This window comes from Sphaeramia orbicularis, chromosome 24 (assembly GCF_902148855.1).
Source record: "Sphaeramia orbicularis chromosome 24, fSphaOr1.1, whole genome shotgun sequence".
NCBI lineage: Eukaryota > Metazoa > Chordata > Actinopteri > Kurtiformes > Apogonidae > Sphaeramia > Sphaeramia orbicularis.
Window position 1 is genome coordinate 32056799 of NC_043979.1, and position 15207 is coordinate 32072005.

Sequence of the window (15207 nt, forward strand, 5' to 3'; positions counted from 1 at the left end):
AAGTAAAAGTTCATCTAAATGCCAACTGCCAATACTACAAGTGCACAGTTTGGTTATGCTTAATATTCCAAACCACTGACACTCCACTCTTCTGGGTATTCAACCTTAAACTAATCCCCTTAATCTAATCTATGTGATTTATGTAAATGGCTCGGTCTTAAAAGATCTTGCTGTCCATAATCACCCAAATGTTCCAAAAGCAGAGGTTCACTCAGGGAACGCAGACCTCCAACCAAGGCCAGTAGTTCAGTCTTATTCTCATTTCACATTTTATCAAAGCACAAATAAACAACAAATCACTGGCTTTTTCCTCATGTAGTTTTTATGGAAACTGGTAAGGCCTTAGTACTTGGTTAACCTGGGTATTCATTGCTTTCCATTGTTAAATGCTGCTTTTTTATGGGTGCTTCAACGTTGAAGTGATTTGTCCTTGGTCCATACACTGCCACAAAAATTATTTTTATCCTTCCATTGTGATATGAGATTCTTCTTCCAGTGAGCCCTGGTTCTAAAGGCATCACACGTAAGAAGTAAAAGCAACATAAGAAAAGGAAGCACATAACAGCCCTATCCATAACGCATTCATCTCAAAAGCTATAACGCCACCTTCCTTCTGGAATTTCCCCTTGTGGGACAAATAAAGGCTTATTTCATCTTATTGCATCTTATCTTATCGCATCTTATCTCATCGCATTGCATCTCATCGCACCACATCTTACTGCATCGCATCTTATCTCGTCGCATTGCATCTCATCGCATCACATCTTATCGCATCTTATCGCATCTTATCATATTGCATCTTATCGCATCATATCTTATCGTATTGCATCTTATTGCAGCGTAACACATCTTATCAGTCACATCTTATCACATCGCATCTTATCGCATCTTATCACATCGCATCTTATCGCATCTTATCACATCGCATCTTATCGCATCTTATCACATTGCATCTTATCGCATCACATCGCATCTTATTGTATCGCATCTTATCACATCTTATCGCATCTTATCACATCTTATCGCATCTTATTGCATCTTATCACATTACATCTTATCGCATCACATCTTATCAAATTGCATCTTATCACATCGCATCTTATCACATTGCATCTTATCGCATCACATCTTATCGAATCGCATCTTATCGCATCGCATCTTATCGTATCACATCTTATCACATCTTATCGCATCGCATCTTATCGCATCACATCTTATCACATCGCATCTTATCACATTGCATCTTATCGCATCACATCTTATCGCATCGCATCTTATCACATTGCATCGCATCTTATCGCATCTTATCGCATCACATCTTATCACATTGCATCTTGTCACATCGCATCTTATCACATTGCATCTTATCGCATCGCGCCACATCTTATCGCATCTTTTCTTATCGCATCGCACCACATTGCATCTTATCACATCACGTTATCACATCGCATCTTATCGCATTGCATCTTATCGCATCGTATCTTATCGCATCTTATCGCATCACATCTTATCACATTGCATCGCCTCGCATCTTAAATTTCTGAAAATCGTTGTGTTTATTTACATTTATGTTTATTTACATTTGTCAAAAAATGATGTAAGCAATTATTTTAGGAAGATAACAATAGGGTCCTTTCATGATAATTTGTCAAATACAGATGAATGGGATCTCAGAAATTCTATTTTGCTGCCAATTCCATGCCCATGAAAATCTGTACTGTAGTTTTAAATAATCCTGTTGACATATAGACAAATTGAAAGTCATACCCTCCTCAGCAGAGATGAAAACCCATAATCCATGTATTATATTTACAGTGTTGTCTTGTCTCCTTCATTACTCATAATCATTCCTCATAATTACCCCCACCAAGGTTATGGTATCGCTTGTGTTTGTCCATCCGCTCTGTTTGTCCATCTGTCTAACTGTCAAAAGCTGGTGGAGGGGAAGGACGTGGGCCAAGGACAAACCCCTTTCATTTCAAAGCACATTCATAAAAATGCTAAGAAGCTGTTTTTTTTTTTTTTTTTCTTCTTCTTTTTTCTGGAGTGTCTCAGGCTAACATAGCGTGATAACAGTTAAACAAATAAGAAAAATAAGAGCCAGATCTTTGTTACTATGATGAGAGTCGCTTTCCCTAAGCAATAGCAAGAAGTGACAAATCACAGTCACGAGTTGTCATTTGTTGGTTGTTTAATAACGGTGTAAAAAGAATGAAGGGTCCCTTGGTGTGTGCTCTCGGTGTCCTTGCAGTTTTCAAGTGTTTGTGCATTTTTCAGTGTTACAAATGAATAAAGCAACAGCGAACTAAAACGATGGATTATCCCAGATGAATGTCACGGTATTCAAAGTAAAACCTCATATTAATCTGTATCGTCCAGGTTACACGCCTCTGAATGTCTCGCTTCCTTACCCCCCTCCCCCAACAATGACACCGCTATTCATTTGGAGGCCACACCGGCATACCTAAGGTAACATTTGACACCCGGTGTTCCATATCCTCCACTTATTTTCAACTAGTTTTTCCTTCCGGTGAACAGATGTCACACCTTCTCCTTCAGAAACTCTACCTCAGTCAGTCAATCTGAAAAGGTCAGGACAGACAAAAAGGTCAGGAGTGATCGACCCGCCTCCACCCGCTGAGAAGTGATGATGATACTGCGGCAGACTGACAGGGTTTTTCATTTTGTATGTGGTTGGGGAGGGTGATGGATGTGGGTTTGGGTTGAGTACAGGGTGGGGAAGCAAAATTTACAATGAACATTTAGTTGTTTTTTCTCAGCAGGCACTACGTCAATTGTTTTGAAACCAAACATATATTGATGTCATAATCATACCTAACACTATTATCCATACCTTTTCAGAAACTTATGTCCATATGAGTAATCAGGAAAGAAAACGTCAAAGAGTGTGTGATTTGCTGAATGCACTCGTCACACCAAAGGAGATTTCAAAAATAGTTGGAGTGTCCATAAAGACTGTTTATAATGTAAAGAAGAGAATGACCATGAGCAAAACTATTACGAGAAAGTCTGGAAGATACTATTAAAGAAGAATGGGAGAAGTTGTCACCCGAATATTTGAGGAACACTTGCGCAAGTTTCAGGAAGCGTGTGAAGGCAGTTATTGAGAAAGAAGGAGGACACATAGAATAAAAACATTTTCTATTATGTCAATTTTCTTGTGGCAAATAAATTCTCATGACTTTCAATAAACTAATTGGTCATACACTGTCTTTCAATCCCTGCCTCAAAATATTGTACATTTTGCTTCCCCAGCCTGTAGGGTGGAGTGGTGGTGGTGGTGGTGGGGGGGGGTTAGGGAGGGTGTATTTCTCTGCATCACTGCCTGTACAGTCACCGTTTTGCATACATCTGTTCCTCTGACAGATAGATGTGACCCTTTGAACCATAAACATGAGTCACTTTGGTGGGTATGATACAAAGCTGGTTGATGAAATGAAACTGAAAGGTCTTCTGAGTCATATTCTCCCTTTGAACAAATGTCTCTATTACCAGGAACATACCTCAAGACTGGTTTATTACCAAGGAAAGGTGTAATATAACATTTAAGCCACATGATGGTGCTACTGTATCAGCCTTAGTGTCAGAAAGACTTAACTAAGGGTGGAAAATATGCATGTGCTGAAGGTGGGGGTTGTTATTGTGATTCAGCTTTTCACCACAGGAGTGAGACCTCTCAGAGGCACGCTGGATATTTTTCAAAGATAGACAGAGAAGCAACAACTGAAAAGCCTATGGGTATTATGAATTTGATTTAGCAATTTAATTCTCAACAGAGACTGAAAAGAGGGATAGAAAAAAAAAAAAGCATCCGCATACTGGAGTTCACATAGAGTGTTGCAGTAAATTACATGTTCAAGGGCAGCAAATTACAACCTGAAGCCTGTTTACTATTTTACAGCAGTTATCCGCGCACACACACACACACACACACACATATACACACACACATATATATACACACACACACGGTTCTGGTCCACCTCAATTACCATTCAAGTACACTAAATAGCAGCTATGCCTCTCCTCATGGCACGTCAGAAATCCAACATGAAAAGCAGTGGAAAATATTTCTTTATTGATTCTCTTTAAAATTCCTTGCTGAACAAAGAGTAATGTCATGAAATAGGCTGTGAAACAAAACTGAATATGTTAATAAGCATATCTGCACAAACAGAAAGCTTGATAAAATGCAGTATTTTCAGCTGCACTTTTATATATTATAGTCTTTCCGACATGTTTATCTATTTTGTACTATTTACAAATAAAAAATTAATGAGATAAGCACTTCAGTGACGTCATTTTTGGCGATATAAAGCAGTCTACGTGCCAAAAAGCTGATGGGTAGAGTTGGGTTCTGATTCATTTCCACCTCAGACACAATGAGGATTAGTCAATATTTGTTTGTGGTACTTGAAAGCATTGGAAACAGCGGGTCTTTTAAGAAATAAATGTTGAATCAGAATAGCCTGCAGACATCACTGTAAAGCATTTTCTTTTAAATGCTATAGATATGAGGAAAATGCTCTGACTGTTGGTATCTTTTTTTTTTTTTTTTTCTCCTTTGCAGTTATTGTATTACACTGACTGATACGTAACATAACTTTAATAATATTGCATGGCCAACAACACCCCTGTGCTTATCACAAGTGGAAATACACTCACTGCGGTTAGTTTCACGGGTTTATCAGCGCCAGTTTTGCCTCCACAGGCAATAAGTTCCCCCTTGATGCCAACTTTGTGCCAGCATTACAAATGATAAAGACCTTTCTGTGTGACAGCTGTTAAATGTTCTCATCAGTTAGGGAAATTTGTCACCATTTAAAAAAAGAAGTACAGCTTTGATTTTTCTCTACCAGCTGAAAAAAAACTACAGGAAAGTTTGCTCTCTGTCCAGACAGTTTCCCCACTGGCTATTTTTCAAGCATGATAAAATCGTTGGTTGTGAAAGCAATTTGGGTTCTCTTATCAGTCTTATGAGAATTAACTGTGTTGTATATATCGAGGGACATTTCAGAAATGTAACCTCAGAGATGGAATGAGAGGCAAGTGAGACTCAGATGTTCTGGCAGGATCCCTTTGGATCAGGGGTGTCAAACATGTGGCCCGGGGGCCAAATGTGGCCCGCCAAAGGGTCCAGTTCAGCCCCTGGGATTTTTTTGCCAAGTGCAAAATTCCACAGTCTTGAATTGAATAAAGCCAAAAAAAATAATTAATTAATTTAAAAAATTAGCTTGAATTAAGGAAAAAATCTTGAATTAAGCCAAAAAAAATCTTCAATGAAATAAATTTTTTTTTTTGGAATTTGCCAAAAAAAAAAATCTTCAATTAAGCCAAAAAAAAAAAAAAAAAAAAAAAATCTCAAATTTAGCAAAAAATCTTGAATTAAGCCCCCCCCCCCCCCCCAAAAAAAATCTTCAATTAAGTAAAAAAAAATCTTGAATTTAGCAAAAAAAATCTTCAATTAAGTAAAAAAAAAAAATCTTCAATTAAGCCAAAAAAATCTTGAATTAAGCAAAAAAAAAAAAAAAAAAAAAAAACTTCAATTAAGTAAAAAAAATCTTGAATTAAGCCAAAAAAATCTTCAATTAAATTAAATTTAAAAAAAAAAAAAAAAAAAAATCCTGAATTAAGTAAAAAAAAAAAATCTTCAATGAAGTAAAAAAAAAAAAAAAATCTTCAATTAAGTAAAAAAAAAAAAAAAAAATTAAGCCAAAAAAACAAAAAAAAACAACAACAACAAATCTTCAATTAAGTAAAAAAAAATCTTGAATTAAGCCAAAATAAATAAATAAATAAATCTAGAATTAACAACTTAAATTTTTTTTCTTTGTTTTAATGCAAAAAATAACATTAAATTATGAAAATATTTACATTTACAAACTATCCTGTAACAATAAATATGGAATAACCTGAACAAACATGAACAACCTGAAATGTCTAAAGAAAATTAAACACAATTTGAACTCTTTTCTGCCTGTTCCTCAGTGTTTAGTGTCTTTGTAGATCTGATCCATAATGCACATGTAGAAATGATAAGTTGAGGAATAATATTGTTAAAACTGTACTAAATTTTCTTATGTTTTTTAATTCCAATTTCAGTTTTTTCATGTTTTTTCAGTTTTTTTTTTCTAGCTTATAAAAGTAAGTTTTTTCATAATTTAATGTTGTTGTTGTTGTTGTTGTTGTTGTTGTTGTTGTTTTTTTTACACTAAAACAAAGACAAAAATTTGGAGTTGTCATTATTTATAGGTTATTCTGTTATTATTTTTCTGGTCCGGCCCACTGCAGATCAAATTTAGCTGAATATGGACCTGAACTAAAATGAGTTTGACCTCCCTGCTTTGGATAAACCCCATCAGGCTGCTGTGTCAGTCTGAGGGTCTGGCACAGTGTCAGCATCTGGGGGTTACTCAAGTTCAACTACATGTGCGTGTGACCCTCTCTCCCACTCCCAGCGTGACGTGGATTCTCAGGGTAACCTGTTTGTTAAGGTGCACCGTGGCTCTCTCAGCACGACTGCAATGCAACAAACTGACGCTGGTGTGCGCACTGCAACTTCCACTCTTCCCGACATCCATTAGGGTCTGCATCAGCCACAGTCAAGCCACACTGTAAGAGTCAGAGAAAAACAGGAAGTCTAACCAGCCTTCCTTCAAAATAAGACACCCACAAACTCCACCATTTAATGAAAAGCAGGGATTTATTTAGAGCCTGTGGTTATTTGTTGGAAGGAGTTTCAAAAGTCAAAACACCTTTATTTGAACATGATGCAGGTGATTAAAGCCTCATTAACACTTGAGATTTAGATAATATCGAAGAAGAAATGACAATAAAAATAGCAGTAAAATTTTTTTTAAAATGTCAGCATTTTATTTGGCATAAGTAGAGATGATTAGAATAACAATATAAAAATAATGATTAATTATAATTATTATTAACTATATTATTAGATAAAGTAATTATAAATAATAATTGTTGTTTTTGTTTTGTGCATCTTATTGTTGTCTATGAGCTTCAACTGTTTTGTAAAATAATAATTCATGTATCCGCTTTAAAATAAAACCTACTTTTTCGTAGTATGTCTGTATTATACTGTGTATTATTATATTAGCTTACCAACATTTATTCATATTACCAATCAATCAATCAATCAATCATTATTTCGGACACAAAAGTCCCTATAAAAATATAACAACTTAACAATAAAATGTTGTTGCTGTTGAGTTTCAACTGTTTTGTAAAAATAAATAAATAAATAAAAATTCACGTACTTACTTCAAAATAAAACCTACTTTTTCGCTGTATGTCTGTATTAGACTGTGTAATATTATATTAGCTTACCAATATTTGTTCCTATTATCAATCAATCAATCAATCAATCAATCAATCAATCAATCAATCAATCTTTATTTCACACACAAAAGTCACTACAAAAAATATAACAGCCTAACAATAAAATGTTGTTGCTGTTGAGTTTCAACTATTTCGTAAAAAAAAAAAAAAAAAAAAAAAAAAAAAAAAATATATATATATATATATATATATATATATATATATATATATATATATATATATATATATATATATATAATAATTCATGCACTTACTTTAAAATAAAGCCTACTTTTTCACAGTATGTCTGTATTAGACTGTGTAATATTATATTAGCTTACCAATATCTATTCCTATTATCAATCAATCAATCAATCAATCAATCAATCCTTATTTCAGACACAAAAGTCCCTATAAAAAAATAACAACTTAACAATAAAATGTTGTTGCTGTTGAGTTTCAACTGTTTCGTCAAAAAAAAAAAAAAAAAAAAAAAAAAAAAAAAATCATGTACTTACTTTAATATAAAACCTACTTTTTCTGCATTATGTCTGTATTAGACTGTGTAATATTATATTAGCATACCAATATTCAGACATATTTCCAAACAATCAATTAATCAATCTTTATTTCAGACAGAGGTCCATATAAAAAAAATACAAAAAAAATAAAAAAATAACATAATAAAACAACCACACACATATAGTAAAAAAATACTTTTTTTTTTTTTTTTTTAAACAGTAAAAACAAATAAAATCAAGCACGTGGTGTTATTTTTACTGCAATTTATTCTAACTAAATACCAATTTATCTTATGTTATGCTTTAATTGTTAGCGATAGCATCTTATGTTGAAACGTGCTGTGACCGGAAGCGGAGTCGTCCCCCTCCACGGTTGTTGTTGACACCGGCCATCCACGGCAGATCCCCACAGAGCAGCCTCGACTGCCGTATTCACAGATCTGAGCTCCATTAGTTCCTGTTTCCGCTGCAACATATCTCCTTAATTTCCAGGAACGTCAAAATCTCGGCTGCAGCTGCGTCAGACGGAGCCTCCGCAGCCCCCCGGTCGGATGCCGCTGGAAGCCGGTGGAACATGTCAAGGTAAGGGAATAAAAACTGTGCTGCATGGCGGAAATGTACCCGCTACTGAGCCCCATAGATTCCCCCGCTACATCCCGGCCTGTTGACTGCGTCGGTGACTAAATAGCGGTCACGGGAGGTAGGAATTTCTAGTGCCGTTATTTCAGCACCGCTAAACCTATATTTCCGTTGTTTTACAGATGCACCGTTCATACTTCCCTGCGTTACATCACCGTAAACTTACCCGCGCCTTTCTTTGTTGCTTTATTCGCATTGAAGAAAACCAAAAGCAGGGATGTCTATAACAGTTCACAGTGTATATACGTTATTTATCACCACGAGTTAGCTTTACCAGTGTTTAATGGTACATTTTTCCGAGCTACAGTAAATGCATCAACAGTGCTAATAAAAAAAAAAAAAAAAAAAAATCGAGTAGCTTTTAAGCTAGCTGTGTTGTATTTACGTGTATTTGTCGTGGGTTTACGTGAGTTCTGACCGTGAAATTAAGAGTGAAATTCATTTGACCTCCACGACGAGAAAATAAGGAGTCATGACAAGGGGGTGTTTGACAAGTGTGTGTATCCTTGAGTGCCTTTTCCTTGCCTTCTTGTGTGTTATGTGTGGTAAGCAGACAAAGCAGCTGCCTGTGTTTCAGCTTCAGTGCACTGCTGCTAGTATCAGAAATTGCTTTGTAATAATCGCCACAGCCCCGCGTGTGTTTGTTTTCAGTACCTGGAGGTGTGGTTAACGCGTAAATAAGATCTATTATATGTGATTATAACATTAAAGGGTCTTCTCTTTTTCGCTTTCTCTTTTATCCACATCACATCAAGGCAGTAGAAGTGTAGGTGTAGTTGAGTTTTTGCTTCCATCATCTCCTGTCTTACTTTACAAAGCTGATAATTATACCCACAGCAGCCTCATCCACAGTGTTTGTTTTCTCTGTGAATCTGTGTTTTCTATCTCATCATTGCTGCTAATACTTTAGTTCTGATTCCCAGCATCCAATCCATGTGTAGATCCACTTATGATTGGAGTATGGATGGTTTTAATATTGCGGTAAAGTTATTGGGAATCTTTATTGATATGACAGCTTTGGTGGAAAAACAAGTCCAGTGTTGTGTTTTCTCTGGGATGATTTGTGATCACCGAGTTGTATTTTCCACATTTTGCCGCTGTATTTCATATTACTTAACGTCCACAGCTGATATTACAAGGCATATTTCACTTCTCCCTCACACCCCAGTAATTTTTCTTTCTCTGACAGTGCGTGTTCTACGATAAATTATTAGTTTGTAGTGATGTATAGTGCTACAATTATTCCCAAGTTTCGATCCATTTGAGCCAATATCCATTGTGTTCTCATTTGAATTGTAGTTGCTGACAACAGAGAAACTCAACACCTATGGACAACCAATGCATCATTAATGTTATCTAATAAAGTCAGCCTTGGTAACTGGAAGCAGATTGATTGAGTTAGTAGCCTTAATCCATTCATGAATAAGTAAACAGCCATATATATTGCGGTGACAGCAGTTGAGTGAATGCGGTGGCAGGAAACGCTTTCTTGGATTGCAGTGACGGGGGGGGTTGGCTTCAGATAGATGCACTTCTGAATATGAACTGTTCTAAACTGTCAGTTCATATTTTACGTGAAGTGCAGTAGCCCATCCTTTGGCATCAATTTACTTTGATCTCGGCCTTGCCATTTTCACATTCTATAGGCACAGGCCTGGGTGGACCCATTAATGTCAGCCATGTGCAAATAATTACATTAGATCAGTTCACGCCAGGGTGTGTAATTTTTGATGAAGCAGTTGAATCAAAAAGTAGTGATAGCACTTAGCTCTCAAACATAGACTTGGCACATTTGATGCTTTTTGCAAAGTAACTCCCTGACTAAGTTGTTTGTGCTTGTTGAGCTGATTTTATTGGACAAGGTTGCAACTGTAGCACATGATACTGCATCTATAATACAGGAGAATGTGCCTTCTAGAGAGGTAGATTCATTTTCTGCCTTTCCTGTTCTCTTCATTTCCTTCTCCTCTGTGCCCTTTGTGCTTGCACCCTCCATGCCTCATGCCACTGTCTGTCTTCATTTTTGACTAATGAGTTCATTAAACATATTAGTGTTGCTCTGCCAAAGAGGTTAGATGCGGTGCAGTGAGTAAAAATGGGCGGTGACTCATTTCATAGTTTTATCTGTAGTTAACGCTGCACAAATGTCATATAGCAAGCATCATTTTTGTTTGGTTTTCTGCAGCAAACCACTGCCAAGTGGAGTTTTATTTAAAATAGCAGTTGGATTTGTTTTTCATTTCAGTTCTGTCTGCAATACCAGCCTGTCACCTGCACAGCAAGCACCCCTGTTTGCATGAAAAGCCATTCTAATTTCAAGCATCACAGTGTTTTGGCTCAGTGTACAGTGTGTGTATAATGTTTGATATTGGCTTCAGTGTGCTGTGTATACATCCGCTTTTTTCACCCTTGTTGTCCCAGATATATCCTTTTTTCCCCTGGAAACGTTTGACAGATGAGAAGGGAAGCTTGAATAGAGCTATAGAGGAAACAAGCAAAACATTTTGGAGACATGTTTGCAGTTTGGGGGCCTCATGCTATGAACACAAAGAAAACTAAAGTGGAGGCTATGCAAGATGTAGTAATGCTTGTAAGAAACTCCAGTAACAATGCTACTAAAAGAGGAAGGCTCATCCAGTGCTATTGTTTTATTGAATTGTTAATCTCTAAGCAGGGTATTTCTGTTCACCAATTTCATTCAAATACTGTAAATAGAGCAAAAGCTGCAGAAAAGAAGCTTTTGCTTTTGTTAGTTCTTGTTTTGATGACTAGAAAGACAATAATTTGACTGCATTGACACACACCCATTTCTGAAGTCTAGAATTGAGTTTGGTGTGTCAAGGCACGACAGATTAAGAATAGCTGGCTTTATGCATGAGCTTTAGCAGGCAATTTCTGTATGGACAGTCTTGGCATTTGGCTGGCATTTTGCGTCTAAGGCTGGTGATCATGTTCCTTTTCTGTTCCTCTAACCTCTAGGCTTTTGAAGATATCAGCGAGGAGATGAAGAGATAATTGTTGAGCTCACTGATATTTGTGGCTTGGTTCATTGACTCATGTTCATTAGCGTAGGGACTGTAAAGCTTGGTGACCTCATGCTTTATGCAGGAACATATTTGTGCTCTCTCATCGCAGGTATCTTTGTAAAGTGCAGTCTTTCTAAAGGGCAAAAACTGTAGGAAAAAGCCACTTTGCCATCACTCTTCTCCTGCTCTCATCCTGCCGGAGGGCCATTATTATCTGTGTTGTAAGACAGAGTGTCTGTCTAGTGATTGTATGAGCCAATCACAGGGCGAGCATGGGGCAGGTTTCCATGGAGAAAAGCGGGGCTGGGGCGTGAGGCTAGTGAAGCTCAGCTTGAGCAGGTTAGCCTGATCCATGCTGATAGCATTCTGTGGCTGCAGAAAAAGAGAGGCCCCAGCAGGTCTGCCCTGCTGTCTGCCAGTCTAAATGTCTCGCTGCTTGTCCACCTGTCTTACTCGGCTGAATGTGTAAAGACAGGGTGTATGGAGGAGTTCTGAATAGGGATGCAGCCAGACAGCCACAATAAGAGCCAGACCCAATAGCTATGTGGCATCAGATTGGATTTGTGTAGAGCTAGATCTAGATCACATTGTGTCTTACCACAGCTGACTGAGGTGGGTTTAGAGGATTTTTGTGTCTCGGGTCCAGAAAGAGGGTTAGCTCCGAGTGTGCCTTGTTCCTGTTAGTGTTGATTTGACCAGTCAGAGACCTTGCCCTGGACTGAGTGGACACCTCAAAGAGGCTGTTGACCCAGCTCTGTTTGGCCCTACAAGAGGGCTGCCCAGTCTGCAGTGCACTTGTATCAGAGAGGATGTTTTGTGTCTAGCCTGAGCTTATTCAGCAAGCGGGAGTGAACACTTTGTATTTTTAAAACTCAGCTTATTTTGCAGTTCCTGATTCTATGATTATATTTAAATATTTAAGCATCCGAGTTAATAATCATGTCACTGTTTTCAAACCAGACAAAAACAGTTCGAAAAAAACCCCATATTTTTGAACCACCCTTTGAGTTAGTTCAGCTGAATCAGATGCTGATCATATACAGCGCACTTTGGCTGTCAATCACTGCCTAGAGTCTGACTGTTTTCAAGGGTGTCAAACATGCCATTTATCTTAACTGCCATCACTGACTGAAAACAGAACATCAGAAGAGAGCAGCCAGTGTATCTTGAATGAATCGCCCACTGACTCCAGTCAAATTAGTAAAAAGTAGGACTGGGATTGCCAAACTGATGCTGTGATCAAAATAGCGATCCCTGAAAGTGGAGTACCACATTTACACTTTGAAATCGCCTCATTAATGAAACTTGAGGTGCTGTCACATTGTTCCATAGTATGCAACAAGGAATTATTGATTTGAGTTCAGGGCAACCGTGACTATATAAATTAAACATTTACAGGGCATACATTTTTAGAAATTCCAAACTTAAGTCTCATATTTGTACCTGTTTCTCTGTTAGTAAAACTGCTAGCATTCTTGCCACCATTGTCAGGGTCACAATGTGTATAGCCTATTTAAAATGTATATATATATTTTTTAAGATGTAGTGCACATTAATAAGGTAAATTACATAAATGAACTATTTTGTATTTTAAGATGTTTTGAGTCTCTTATTAATCTTTGTTTCTGGGCAGAAAGTCCTGTTAACGTAGGGGAAACACTGCACTTGTGTGGGTTTGCTTTTGCTGAATCTTAGAGTTATTGCTGCAGCAGCCTGAGCTGGGAAGTGGGTCTTACGACATTTCTTCTCAGCTCATTGGAGCTGTCCAGAAATAGGCATGTACCCATCCACATGCAGCATTTCACTTCTCTGCTTCCCCCTTTTCTTCTTTTCAATAGAAATGCACTTAACTGTCCCTTGTTGCACAGCCTGCTGTGTGCCTTTGCATTAATTTGTGCCTATTTTGTGTATCTGTCTGTCTGTCTGTCTGTCTGTGTTGATTGTAGTTTTTAACAGTGTCTCTTTGAAACATTGTGTGAATAGTTCCTCTGCATGAGGAAGTGAATTCACAAGGGTATGACACACTGAGAATTTTTAGCTCATCAGAAGTTGCTGAGGAACTCACTGTGGGACACAAACATTCCTCCACATCCCCACCTCTGCCAACCAGCCGCCCACCTACCCACCAAATCCCTTGATACTCAATGCCCATGGCCTATCAAACAGCCTTGTCAGCCCCTCTGAGTCCATAGCTCAGGCCAGGATCAGAGTAGGCATGCAGGGCTGGAGGAATTCTGGGATGTTACTAAAAATGCTCAGCTGCTTTACAACATACTGCACTGTCTGGGGTCTTATGCCCCCCACTGTGTCTAAGGATTGAGACCTACTTTGTATTTTGGTCTCTGGACTGTCATGTTTTGCACAGGGGATTTCTGAAAGTAGAGATCCGCAGTAGTGGCATCTACAGATGGATAGGACAGAGATTCAGAGTGCAGAAGAGGCAGATGGGTACGGAGGGAAAATTAGGAGAGAAGAGAGAGGTAGTAATTGGGACAGCTGTGCTGCTTGAGGCACAAGTAGTCAGATCACCCACCTCACTCCCAGCCCTCCACCCCCTTCTCTGCCCATCCCAGTAAAATAAAAGGAGAGCCAGAGAGCCAGATGCTGGCCATTAGGATCACAGTGACAATAGCCCAAATTCAGTCTTTGGCCAGAACATATAATGCACATGCCTGCGAAGACACACATATAGGAACAGAAAAGAACCAGAGTATGAACTCATCTGACAGAATGGGTGCATTTCCCACACTTGGTTAGAGCGGTTGTGTGACAGGCCTGCCTCTGCTTTGGGGTTTGTGGATATTATTCTATTTTCAACAGGAAGCCCAAACTCCCAGCAGCCGCTCCACCTCGACCGCCACACATGAGGACTATCGAATGGCCTCCATTTAACCCACAGTATCTGATTCAGCATGGACCAGTATTGGGTGACCTGCGTGTGACCTCCACACAGGTCCAGAGAGGGTTCAGCCCCGGGCCCCTAGAAAGCAGGACCTGGACCGTGATGAAAGGCCTGATTATCTTCCTGGCAGGCAGGGGGGCTATTTATGTCTCTGGTGCCAGTCATGCTTCCTCGAGGGTTTGTTTGCCATGCTGGGGGAACGTTTGTGGATTTTTGCTGTTACACTATTGATCCCTAAAGGGTAAATTAATCTCTGTGCCCTCCATGGAGAGGTCAGAATGGAAGGCCAGGCACAGTGTGGAGCTCTCATAGCAAGCATGGTTTCGCTTAGCACTGAGCTTACCCCAATGTCTGTGCCAAGTTCATAGGAGGTGAGGTGGTTAATGTGCATGTGTCCTTCCCCATATCTATCAAAGAGTCCATTGTGAGTGTGTGTGTGGCATAGGCAATCTGTGTTACCGATAGCTGGTGGTGTAGGGTGGGGGCTGAAAAGATTGTGGGGGATCGTAGAGGATTGGTCTGATTGGATTTCCATTGCAGGAATCCTGTCACCTGGCCCAGCATGGTTCTCTAGAAGACAGCAGGGTAGCAATCAGGCAGCAGTCACACTGTGAATATACAGCATCTCCATTCATACACTGCAGACACAAACATCTGTGGTACAGAATTAAAGTAAAAGCTGCTTCATACCAAGTACAAACTTTTAAAGCTGCAGTAAAAAAAAAAAAAAAAAAGCTGTAACGTCCCCACATTAAAATATCTA

At 38.4% G+C, this 15207-nt stretch overlaps 1 protein-coding gene across 2 annotated transcripts in view; it reads left to right on the forward strand.

The window, feature by feature from the left end:
• The first annotated feature begins 8247 nt into the window (after nucleotides 1–8247).
• Nucleotides 8248–15207, forward strand: part of fut8b (fucosyltransferase 8b (alpha (1,6) fucosyltransferase)) — a 142630-nt gene continuing 135670 nt past the window's right edge. For both annotated transcript variants that reach the window (XM_030128776.1, XM_030128777.1), the window contains exon 1: nucleotides 8248–8459. The gene's annotated coding sequence lies outside the window, so the exon portion shown is untranslated. The remainder of the gene's footprint in view (nucleotides 8460–15207) is intronic.